The sequence below is a fragment of the Microcaecilia unicolor genome, chromosome 1 (assembly GCF_901765095.1).
Source record: "Microcaecilia unicolor chromosome 1, aMicUni1.1, whole genome shotgun sequence".
In the NCBI taxonomy this organism is placed as follows: domain Eukaryota; kingdom Metazoa; phylum Chordata; class Amphibia; order Gymnophiona; family Siphonopidae; genus Microcaecilia; species Microcaecilia unicolor.
The window spans coordinates 516,645,222-516,658,937 of NC_044031.1; positions in this window are offsets into that span (position 1 = coordinate 516,645,222).

Consider the following 13,716-nt stretch of genomic DNA (forward strand, 5'->3'; position numbering starts at 1 on the left):
GCTATTTCCACCATGGTAAAATTTGCCATGATGGAAATAGCAAGCAATTCTTAAAAAAAAAAAAAACAATGCATGCAAATGAGCTGCACAGACTCTTACTGTGCAGCTCAGGTAGGGAAAGCACCATGGCATGCACACAGAAGTCAATCGGTAAACGTGGCTGCTATGCGCATACCCAGAACAGTCTCACTGCACACAGGTTTCATACACACAACAAGCTAGCATGTATGAAAGCCATGTGTAAAGCGGTTGACACAGTTGCCCAAACACCGTTGACAAGAACAAACACCAGCTGCCCAAATGACAGATCAGACAGTCCTTTCATCGGATAAGAAAAGATCTGACCATAGGCGCCCGGTATAAGAGGCTAGCCACAAGTTCTCAACAACAGGGCCGTGCCTAGGGTCTCCAGCGCCCCCCTGCAGTTGGCCCCGCGCCCCCCCCCCCCGAAAACGATCGCTACACTACCCGCCCTGCCCCCCCAAAAAACGATTGCTACACTACCCGCCCTCTTCTCCCCAGATCCTTTTCCTTTTTTTTTGTTTAAATTTACCTCTGTTCGGCGGCAGCGTAGCATTAGTGAGGAGGCGGCGCTCCCCCGCCCCGACGTGTCTGTCTTCCCTTCGCTCAGTTCCCGCCTTCTTCTGACGTCATTTCTGATGTCAGAAGAAGGCGGAACTGAGCGAAGGGAAGACTGACACGTCAGGGGCGGGGGAGCGCCACCTCCTTCTCACTAACGCTACGCTGCCGCCGAACAGAGGTAAATTTAAACAAAAAAAAAAGGAAAAGGATCTGGGGAGAAGAGGGCGAGGTAAGCATGGTGCGGCGGGGCGCCCCCCAGAGGATGGCGCCCTCCTGCCATGCTTACCTCGCTTACCGTGTTGGCACGGCCCTGCTCAACAACAGGAACAGGATGGATCAGCTGTTTCTCCGTATTTATTCTTCTTCATTCCGTTCTCCTCCTCCAACCAGTCCTGACTCCTCTCTCTTCTTTGCAGTGCTGCCTGCGCTCCGTTTCTCCTCTTTCCCTCCCCCACGCGCCTCAATCTCTTCAGCCTTCAGGGCTGGCGGCTGCTGCCCTGCCAACATGATCGAGTCCTGACTCCTGAGTGCTCCCGCCTTAATCGCTATTCGCTACAGTAGTAGCGAATAGCGATCGTCGATTCACGCTGACTCATCTGCTGCCTTCAGCCCTCAGCCAGTCAGCCTTCCCTACGAGGGCGCTCCCGTCATGATGCAACTTCCGCAAAGTCGGGAACGCGCGGGCGGAGCTGTCACTGACAAAGGCAAGGCTGGCTAAGAGTTTCCATCCACTTCCTTCGCTTCGATGGTAGAAGAAAATTCAAAAGAAAATTGTGGCACGCAGCGCACATTGAGAGGTAAGTGCTGACTCTGAGGCAGGTTTTAAGTCAAAATAAAAAAAATGAATATTTTGTTTCATGCAGATCTCTTTTGTTTAAACATAACTAATGGGCTATAAGCCCCTAATGCAGTCCATTGGTTTTCTTTTATTTTGTTTGTGATAATAACTTACAGTATACTGTGCCAAAATTGAAATTTGAAAACTTATCAATCTGTCTCTGTCTGGTCGTTAATAAAAGGAGCTCATTTTTGTGAATACTATCCACCCAGTGTGGCTGTCTGATACTAGTGTTCCCAGACCTAAATTGTGGCACGCCGTACTTGGATTTCAGGAGAGGTGCTGACTCTGAGGCAGGTTTTATATTATAAGTCAAAATAAAAAAATAAATATTTTGCTTCATGCAGATCTCTTTTGTTTAAACATAACTAAATGGGCTATAAGCCCCTAATGCAGTCCATTGGTTTTCTTATATTTTGTTTGTGATGACTTTTATTCTTACTTATTTTTTTTCTGTGTGTTGTCAGACAATTTTGAATGTAAGTCTCACCCCTAACCCCACCCCCTTTAGCCTCCCCAAATAGTTGGGCCACCGACCGCCTATGGATCTGACCCACAATAACTTCAAAATATCCAGCAGAAGAGCAGTGACAGAAGACAGCACAGTGACTCCAACGCCAGAATCAAGAGATGCCTCAGTGCACTGCAGAGCTTCTTCTGGACTGTATGGAACACAAGGCTGATGAAAGAGCAGGGGGCAAACACGTGGAAAGCAAACAAAAGCCAGAGTACAAACTGTGCATGTTCTTGACATGATTGTGATATTGCTTTAAGAGGAGGCGGGCTAGCTGTTGCAATCGGCCAATCCATTTGCTTCTCTAGGCTTGGGGGATGGCAGGAAAGAAGTGCTGGAAATCCGGTCATCAATAGAAAGTTGCACAGGTACAGAATTCTAACCCATCCCCGTGGGAATCTAACCCATCCCCACCCATCCCCACTGCAGGTAATCTCCTCCATCCCTACCCCTGGCCCACCCAGTCTCACCTCCACCACACCACATCGCACCCTGCCACACTGTCACCTTGACCCTGCCTCCTAAGAAAGATTCTATAAGCAGTGAAAATACTAGTAAATTAACATAAATGCATTTTCTTCCCTACTCTGCTAAATACAACATTTTTAAAAAAGCAAACATCAATGAGCAACATGTCCCCCTTTTTTTTCCCTCCCAACCATGAGCAGCATATCCCCTTTCCTCTCTTCTCCATCCCCTTCTATCCCATATGCTCTATTTCCCCCTTTTCCTTCTCCTCCCTCCATATATGTCCCCCTTCCCAACCTTTTTTTCCAGCCCCCCTTTCTCCCTGTACCCCTCCATCCATCCTTTTTACAGCCCTCTCCATCTATCCACCTCCCCTCCCCTCCAGCACTGAGTCATAGTGCCCTCCCCAAACATACCTCAGTGCACCCTGGTGGTCTAGTGGCCACTTGGGGGCAGGAAAAATCCCACTCTTTTCCGCCTACTGCTTCTTTAAAATGGCTGCTGAGACTTCAAGCAGTGAACTTGCAAGACTTCTGTGGAAGTCTCACGAGGCCACTGCTTGAAGTCTCAGCAGCCATTTTGATGAAGTGCCTGCAGCAAGTGGATCAGCGGCAGTGGGCAGAAAAAAGTGGTGATCTTTCCTGCCCCCAAAAAGTCACTAGACTATCAGCGTGCATTGAGGCACATTTGGGGAGGTCGCCCTGAGGCTCGGGGAGGAAGGGATGTCTTGCCTGCTTTTCTGTGGGAACCCCGCAGGACCTGGGTTCATCCCTGCAGGATCCCCGTGGATCTGGAAAGGATCCCCATGGGATTCCTGCTAACCCCGTTCCCATTTCACATTCACACAACTAAATTTAAGTTTTCAGTTTAAATCAAGTGTGATGAGTTTCAGTTTTGGTTTTGGCCACAAGCTTTCAAACAGTTTCAGTTTTCGTTGGCCAGTAAGGTAGCACAGCTTCTTTTGTTCCAAGAAGGAAAGTACTACAGGAAAATTATTTACCTTTCCCAATCACATAGAACAAATTTATACTGAAAATACACCGATGATCTTTGGTCTATGCACTATGAAACTTTGCTGAGTATAACAGTCTTTCTCGCTGTTACTTCAAGGATTTTCTCCTTCTCTGGAATGTCCCTCAAGGTTGTACTCATCTCAGTTGCAATAGGGTCCCTCCACCAGGGTTATCTGAACAGTGCTGTGCAAATCTGATATACACTGAACTATACAAATCATGATGATAATAATAATTACAAGTGTGTATGCAACATGGTTCATGCATGTCTATTTTTTTAAACTGTAAATGAATCAAAGGTGACTCAGCTATTTTTTCTGTTATTTAATGGGTATCAGGCAAGTTCCCACATAGACAGTTCCCACTGGACAGTTTCCACCCACCAATTCCCCCCGAGACAATTCCCACCTAGGACAATTCCCACTTAAGGGGGACAATTCCCAGCAAGGACTCCCCCTCCCCAGTCACTTCCCACCCTCCATATCCCTTTATTTTTATACCAATCTTAGCTTCTTTCTTGTATTGGGTCCCATAAATCCTGGCAGTGCTTTCTTTTAATGGCATCTGGAACAAGGAGGTTAGAGCAGCATATGGCTGTACACAGAGGATGTATACAAATCGTAATGAGTATGTCATTTTGAGGGGCTGAATTAGGTCAAAACCTAGTTTGGGGGTGTGGGGGGATTGCCCCCCACATGAACTGCATTTTGAATTTATCTATTTATGTATTTACTTATTTATGGCATTTAGAATCCAGATTAAACATGAATTAGGTTGAAACCTAGTTTGGGGGGTATTGCCCCTCCACACATAAACTGCATGTCTGGAAGGGGAAAGGGATGTTTAAAAGATAATATTGTGGGGGAGAGGTGAGAGGGTACTGCCCCCCCCCCCCCAAAACAATCTGGAAGAGAAAAGGGAGGGAGATTACTTGCCTAGTGTGTTTTGTATTTTTTGGGTTATGGGTGGGAATTGTCTTCCCTGGTGTGGTGGAAATTGGTTCAGTGGGAATTGTCCAGATAGAAACTGGTGGGTGGGAACTGTCCAGGTGGGAACTGACCTAGAACCATTTAATGGCGCTTGCCTTGCACACCTGCTTACGAGAAACAGCTAGTGGGAAAAGAGAGAGAGCTGTTTTACTTTCTGTCCCTTCCCATTTTCCTACTTGGTGGTATATTCTGTGATGGTTATAAAGGTCAGATAGCGCAACCATAGGAGCCAATAACTTAGATTATAAGGTCATTAAACCATATGGTCACCTCAGGGATCACTTGCAGTGTATCAGGTGCTGAAAATAAATACTTCACAAAATACACCACCTTAGACAAAACCAAGGCATTGGCTCTATCAGCCTATCAGGACATTTAGGTCGTCAATGATTTTAAAACGATTAAACTTGAAGAGCATCGATCCTCAGTGTTTGAAGTCATGGGTCCAAAACTATGAAATGGATTACCACCTGCCCTGAGAGCACTACGTAAACCACTTTGACTGTAAGCATTGAAAAGTAGTATATCAAATCCCATCCCCCTCCTCCAGGACCAACAGAGCTGACATCTATGAGCTCAATAACAGCAGGGTCAAGTATATTCAGTGAAGGGAAGGAGGACAGAGAAACTGACAGGTTAAGTGCAGTCAGTGTGCCCTTCTTTGGGCACTGTCTGTGCTTCCAGCAGAACTCCTTGCAACCCAACCACTAGAACTTTGTGACAATGTAGACAGGATCAGACCTGCGTGTCCAAGGGCCCACTGAGAGATCTTTCTCTCTGCCTGTTATGAGTTCTTGCTAGCTTTTCAGAATATTTGTGGGGCATCACCTAGAAGTTTAAAGTTGTCTCCCTGCCGTTCTTTACAATACTGGCTAGTAGTACCAGGAGGTCACCGAGTGTAGGTGGACAGCAGATTGGTAGGATGCAATGTACAAACACCAAATCTCTTGCTAAACCATTGAATGAGAGAGATCTAAAGAGAGGGGGTGACTGGCCTGCTGAGCCTGTCAGTCTACAGTTTTCTGTCTTGGGGTACTCATACCTCCTGCCAATGTCACTCTCACCACAAAAAAACAAAGGATACTTTTATGTTCTAGACTCCGTTACTATTAGTATTGGAACACAAACACAGGATTTAATACAATCCTATGATGATAGCCTATGGGTGGGAGTAGATAGTGTCATCTTGCAAGAGGGGAGACTACATGAAAACTGAAAGGAGAGGATGCTGCTCTCCATGTCCTGGATACCGCTGCTTGCTGTCACCCAGATGGTGCACAATGCCACTGTTTTACTACTCCAGAAACTTGTAGCATAATAAAAGCAAATGTCTTTCCTTTATGCCTTGTTGCAACCATGGGATATACAGTATGTACTGAACTGCAATAGCTGGGTGGTTTAACTCAACAACATCACAGCTGGTAATGCAATAACATCTCAGTAGGTGACTTTTATTTTTTAATCTTTATTATTTATGAAAACTTCTCAATAAGTTTATCAAGTACAATTCGACCAACAGAAGCACCATGAGAAATATATTAAAAGAAAGACTGAAATAAAAAAAAAATCTACAATTCCTATGGGCTTCTTTTCATTCAGCCATGCAAATCAGTTGCACCACTTTATAAAAGGAGCCCATAATGAGTTTTATCCAAGGAAAAAGTGAAAAATAAGAAGCAGGGGAGAAAACCACAAAAGCCCATTTTCTGATAAAGCCACCATCATAATCATTGGAACCAGTGGAGCCCTCTGCTCCATAAAAGTAATCAAGTGACCCAGTTAATTAAGTACCTTTAAACTTTACCTCACACTTACAAGGAAATCTTGGCATAAATGTAGTCCCTAATGAGATTTCATCTAATTTTTTATTTCAAAAAAATACTTTATGCCTTTGCCGAGTCTCTTAACAAAGCTCAGGAAACATTCCTACCTTATGTCCAGGAAAAATATTTAGCATAGCCTGGAAAAACATTTCCCAAGTAAAATTATTGTCTGGATTCAGGTCAAATACCATGAAGAGAGTGGATCTAGAGATTACTTCACACTAAAGTCCTGTAAAAACATTTGGGAGCTCTAAACTATCCACAGAAAGTTTGTGTTTCTCAAGAACACTCCTTGCAATTGCCCCCTATAACCAAGAGGCAAAGAGAACACCTTAGGAGTAGGTGGAAACATAAAATCTTTTAAGAAGGTCTAAGAGACACACTAGAGGAGAATTTGGAAAATTAAGTAATCTTCAAATGGATTTTTATCTCTACCTTTACTGAGAGCTCAGCTGCTTGAACATCTTTAATCTGGACCTCAATTCAGTCTAATTTACTACTCTACATATGCCCCCCACACCTCTCAAACTAAGTTTCAACTTAATTCATGTGTGGGGGGGGGGGGCAAAGCCCCCCCCCCCCACACCCCCAAACTAGGTTTGAAGCTAATTCAGTCCCTCAAAATGAAGCATTGATTACGATTTATAACAAATTACTACTCTACCTATGCCCCCCAAACCCCCCAAACTAAGTTTCAACCTAATTCACGTTTAATCTGGGATTATGCAGAGATGAGTGGCCTAGTGGTTAGGGTGGTGGACTTTGGTCCTGGGGAACTGAGTTCAATTCCCACTTCAGGCACAGGTAGCTCCTTGTGACTCTGGGCAAGTCACTTAACCCTCTATTGCCCCATGTAAGTTGCATTGAGCCTGCCATGAGTGGGATAGCACAAGGTACAAATGTAACAAAAATAAAATATAACTGAAGTCATATGATCAATTTTGGCAGTGAAGACTTGTTCCCTTTTGGTGGTAACCATCCAAAAAGATTCCAGAGTTCCAGGGCACTTAACTAAGGAGATCTGAACTAAGAAAAGATGTTCCACTTGCTCTTGATCCCTTGAGGGTATAGAAATCCCTACCGTATCAGGTAGCACATCATGTGATAAAAGAGACATCCCCTTTCACCCAAATATATACTATCAGTTACAGAATTCTGTGCCAATCCTGGAGGTCCTCAGCCATTGGAACTAAGCAAAACTTCTGCTTTATTGAGTGGCAGCTCTTCCACTACGCTCTATTTCATCCAAGTCATTCTGGGAAGAAGAGACATGATGGATGTTGAAGGGCAAGTCTTAATCCATCACTTATGCTTATCCATTGGGCCCAGCACACAGATACAACATCTCGCAATGGGGTTCTTTCAAGGCCTCACTGAGTAGCTTGCATTAACATCTGGATTTAATAAGAGGAAGAGTCTTTGTTCTTACCAGTGTTCCCAAACATAGTGGAGGCTCAAACACAGGTCATTGACTGAAGGATAAATAATGCCTTCTTTCTTCCAGAGTAATTCTGTGTTGCTCAAACCCATTTGCTTCCATAATACGGGCACTCAGGCTAAACCTCTCATTCCTGCAAGGCTACTAAATGAAATCAGATTTGTTTTCATTATTGAAAATGAACAAAGAACATGCTGTGTTCATATATAAACTGCCTAATAGATCAGTGGCTAGATGACCAAGGGGTAAAAGTTGCACTCAGGGAAGACAAAGCCATAGTGGAAAGATTAAATGAATTCTTTGCTTTGGCCTTCACCGAGGAAGATTCGGGAGAGATACTGGTGCCAGAAAAGATATTCAAAGCTGACAAATCAAAGAAACTGAATGAAATCTCAATAAACCTGGAAGATGTAATGGTGCAATTTGACAAATCGAAGTGTAGCAAATTGCCTGGACCGGATGGTATTCATCCCAGAGTACTGATAGAACTGAAAAATGAACTTGCAGAACTATTGTTAGTAATATGTAATTTATCTTTAAAATCAAGCATAGTACCGGAAGATTGGAGGATGGCCAATGTAACTTATGTCTGGGCCCCCTGCCCGGCTGCTGCCCAACACCTCTAGTACTGCCGCAGCCTATGACCCCACTGCCCCAGTCCTACTTGAAGAGCCCTGGTGGTCTAGTGGCATCTGCAAGGGGGGGAGCATATTTTTTTTTGTTACATTTGTACCCCGCGCTTTCCCACTCATGGCAGGCTCAATGCGGCTTACACGGGGTAATGGAGGGTTAAGTGACTTGCCCAGAATCACAAGGAGCTGCCTGTGCCTGAAGTGGGAATTGAACTCAGTTCCTCAGTTCCCCATGACCAAAGTCCACCACCCTAACCAATAGGCCACTCCTATTCTTTCCTGCCCGCTGTGCTACCGCTATTCCCCCGCCTGTCAGCGCTGCCGTGTTTTTAAATTGGCGACCGAGACTTCCTGCAGTAGTCTCGTGGGTCTTGATAGTCTTGCGAGACTTCCGCAGGGAGTCTGGTCTGCCATTTGTAAAATATGGCAGTGCCATGCAGGGGGAATAGTGGCAGCACAACGGGCAGGAAAGAACATGTTCCCTCCACAGAGGCCACTAGATCACCAGCGGTGCACCTTTAAAGGTGGGACCGGGAAGGGCTGTAGTGTGCGATGGGCATCTGGGCAGAGCCTCTGGGCCCTCGGGCACAGCCCGGTTGCCTGAATGGTCAATCTGCTCCAGGGCACAGTCAGGACTGGTTCCGCCTACCGGGCTGTATAAAAATCATAGATAGTGCTCGATGTAGTCTGAAAGAATTGCTAACATTGAAAAGAAGGTCTTGATGAATAGCAAAATAATGGGCTCTCTTTCATCTTAATCTATAGATACATTAATACTAACAGCACAACTGAGGGATCATTTTGGGCAACATCAAAGTGTATTTAGCTGGACTGTTTGCCACGGAGGAACATTCCACGGCCTAACCTGTGCAAACATGGATTGCCAAGTTTCTGTTTGTTTGAAGGGTTAATCTGATGGCACAAAACTGAGATGGCGTTAAAGATTCTTCATTTCTTGACTTCTCCATTTGTCTTCTAGACTACTGTTTACTTTCAAATTACTCTTTACCTTTCAGAGACTGCCTCTTGATTTCTAAAGGACAAAAGACAGAGAAATGTACTTAATACCATACAGAAGGAAATGCCTTCTAGTACAAACCTTGTAAAATAGATGGCATTTGGTTTGACTTTTTCTTTTTTTACTGTGCAAGTTTGAAAATTGCATTTTGCTTTAAAATACATACATACATATACAGGGTGAGGCAAAAGAAAAATAGGCAACTCCCTAAAGTTTTTTTGCAGTTTTCTCAGCAACTGCTTTGAATTTCAATGAGAAATTTTACATACTTATTTAGTCATAATACTTACATATTACTGTTAAACAACATTTCATTATTTTAAGCTATGTTGATGTTACTGACATTTTAGAATTACTACCTAGTGATTTTTGCGTATTAAAAATGTTTGAGCTAAAACACAGTAAAATAACATCAATCAAACAATTCAATTAACAATGTGTCAGAATTTCACAGTCACTGTAAATGCTTGAAGTGTCCTCCCCCAGCTTTAAAACAGGCCTTCAGTTGCTTTGGGAAGTTCTTAACAGCTTTGTACATCGGTCCCTGTGGCAGGCAGCACTTCCTTGAGTTCGGCGATTGTTTGCTTTTAAAGAAATTATCTGTAAGTTATCATATCAAATACAAATTATTCAAATACAGATCACTGTTTTTCAAAAGTCTACGTCACTGTGACATCGTTAACTGTAAGTGACATCGTTAACTCTAGCTACAAAGGGCTAAACTATAAACTAACATATGCATCCAGCTTCCCCTACATTAGCATGCAGCTATGGAATGCACTACCACTTACAGTGAGAAAAATCCGCGACCTAACCAATTTTCGGAGATCACTGAAGACCAACCTGTTCAAAAAGGCATACCACAACGATATAGCCTAACTACCAGACAACGAACCTCAAGCCTGAACTAGATAAAACCCAACTCTCTATACTTGACTACCAAAGTCTACCCTACCACGAATGAACTTTAACACAACAACACTCTATCTCTAATCCCGAACATGAATATGAACTCTTGATACTTGACTGTTTAATCTACTATGCCAATCATGATCTCTAATGTAATACTACTTGTATTTCTCACTCTGGAAATGGCGATCGCCGTGACAGAACAATGTAAGCCACATTGAGCCTGCAAATAGGTGGGAAATGTGGGATACAAATGCAATAAATAAATACATACACAAATAAATTGGCACTTTATTTTTGTTTTTCAAATAATGGTAGTTTTACAGTGCAAACATTTTTGAACACACAAAAATCACCAGGTGGTCACGCTAAAAAGTCTGTAACATTAAGTTTTATAAAGATAATCTCATTCTATTCAGCACAAAAACATAGCTCAGTGGTTCCCAAACTGTATGCCGCAGCACCCTGATGTACAGCAACGAACACTCAGGGGTGCTGCAGCAAATCCCAACCTCCCTCCCTCCACCGCATGAACTGCTACTGCTCCCCCTCCAATCCAGCGTCTGCCTCCTCTCTGTCCCCGCTCTCCTCACACCAGGGGTGTAGCTACGGGGGGGGCCACGGGTGTCTGGTCCACTGCAAATTTAATCCAGGCCCCTGGTTTGGCTGGCGGGGGTCCCAAACCCCTGCCAGCCGAAGCCTTCTTCAGCGCGGTCTCCGGCGTCAGCGTGCACAGGAGGAGCAAGAAGAAAGAAGCGCAGGGGGCAGGCAGCGAACGTGGCTGCGCCGGAGACCGTGCTGAAGAAGGCTTCGGCTGGTGGGGGTTGGGGACCCCTGCCACCAAAGGTATTTGTTTGTAAGGGGGCGAGGCAAGGTGAAGCGGTGGGGAGGCGAGGAGGTGAGGTGTGGCGGTGGGGGGGCAGCGGGTGGCACTCAAAATGTGCCCCCAACCTCGGGCTCTGGCCCCCTCTCACCGTGAGGTCTGGCTACGCCCCTGTCCCACACACACCCATCCCCGCCGCTGCTGTTTCTCTAGATAAGCAGCAGCAGCAAGAAAACATATGTTTACATAATGTTTTCATGCATATGGTTAACTGGGTGCTTTTTGGTATCGTCCTATTTTTCTTTATGATGTTGATATGCTCCCAGGCACTGTTTTACTATCATGTCTACATTACAATTAACTTGTTTTCATCCCTTAAATGACCCTAACTTTTATATCAAACACAGTTGAAAGAAAATTTTAACACAAAACTTTACCTTTTACTTTTTCAAGAAACTCACCCACAGCTACTGAATCCCTTAAACTGTGGACGAATTGGTCTCACCCATCCATAGTGTTGCTGTACTAGTTAGGAAAAGATCAGACATAACTATTGTATCACAACAAATCAAGGTCAGGCATACACAAAACGTAGCACATATGAGTTAATCTTGTTGGACAGACTGGATGGACCGTGCAGGTCTTTCTCTGCCGTCCTCTACTATGTTACCACGTTACTAAGATAACGATGTCTTTAGGAGATGGGTGAAGGTCACACTTAAAACCCAAGATAAGTTGCTTACTTTGTTTAACATATATGCTCCAACTGTGGATGATCCCGCTGGCTGACTAAGTGGCCCTTTTACAAAGGCACGACAAAAAGTGGCCTGCGGTAGTGTAGACGTGTGTTTTGGACACGTGCTGGACCATTTCACTGTGTCTGGAAAAAAGGGGGTTTGGGGGCCGGGAAATGGACGTGTGGCAAAATTAAAACCAGTGAACGTCTATATACAGCCTGAGCCCATAACGCCACTCACTGACTTAGTGGTAAGGGCTCACATGTTACCTATGTGGTAACCGTCCAGCGTGTGCCAACTGCTGATTACCGCTGGGAACGCCCCTGCAGTGGAAAATAGAAAACTATTTTCTACCGCAGGTTTTCAGCACGTGTCAAACTCAGAATTACCGCCAGGCGCATGTGCTAGCCGGGCAGTAGTGATGATTTGACGTGTGCTGCACGTGCATAGGCCCTTACTCGCCATTGTAAGGGCCCCTAAGTTACTATTGAGGGTCTGTACCTTGTGTTATTTGTGGTGATATTAATTTAGCTTTGGATCCTGTCATGGACAGATGCTCACATTGCTCTTACAAGAAACCCAAAGCATGGTTTGCACTACGTGATGTTATCTCCCAATTGAACCTCCAGGATGTATGGAGGACTACACATGTGACTGATAAAGATTACACTTTCTTTTCTCCACCTCAATACACCTATTCCCATACAGATTATTTTTTGGTCTCTGCCTCTTTACTAAATAATGTCATTTATTTTATTATTGAAGGAATAACCTTATCAGATCATGCCCATATAACTATGCTAGTAAAGGCCACCAAGGGCGGATTGACAGTGGTCATGGCCACTGGGCAGTAAAGGTCAATCTGGCCCCACCCCCGGCCACTGCCCACCGCCCCACTACTGCACTGCCACACCATTCCACACATTACAGCCCCCCACCCCCACAGTTGCTGCCCCCCCCCTCACACACTACAGACCCCTGCAGGTGGGTCTTACTTTGAAGGGCCCTGGTGGTCTAGTGGCTTCTTCGGGGGCAGGAAATAACCCATTCTTTCCTGCCTGCTGTCATTATTGGGCCTGGGGCAGGTGCCACCATGTTTTCAAAATGGCTGCCGAGACTTCCCGCGGTAGTCTCACAGGTCTCGGCAGCTATTTTTAAAACACAGAGCGCCAGGCACAGGCAGATTAGTGGCAGCAGTCAGGAAAGAGTGGGATTCTTTCCTGCCCCCATAGATGCCACTAGACCACCAGGGGTTTTCAAGGTAGAACTATAGTATGCGGTGGTGACCAGCAACCGGGCAAAGCCTCTGGGCCCCCTAGAGCCTCTGGGCCCTCAGGCACAGCCCGTTTACCCAAATGGTCAGTCTGCCCCTGTAGGTCACCCTCCAACGTGGCCTCAATGGCGTTTCAATGCCTCTTTGATTGCTCAACTTGATTTTCAAGAACTAGTCCCTAATGCCATTAAGGAATATTTTCAGTTTAATGCACTGTAAGACTCCTCCTGGAAAATGATATGGGATGCATTTATCCGAGGCACAATAATATCCTTTTCTGCATCTACACATAAGAAGAATAATGATGACTTATGTAACCTAGCCACTTCCAATAAAAGTCTAAAAAATTTGCATCAGGCTATTCCTTCTGATATGCAAATACTTGATCATTTATGGAAGACTCGCTTTCAATACAATTCTCTTTTAGGGAAACAGGCTAGCAAAGAACTATGTATGCAATCAGCCAAATATTACTCTGAAAGTAATGTCTGGTTACTTATTAGTTAATTACTTGAAAGCTAGACATGAGTGTAAGACTATCTCTGCTATTAAAGATAAAAGTGATAATGTTTTTACTAACAATATTGATAATAGCTAACAAATTCAAGGCCCTCTACACTAAATTATATACAGCTGATGTAGATTTTTTAAAAGCTGAC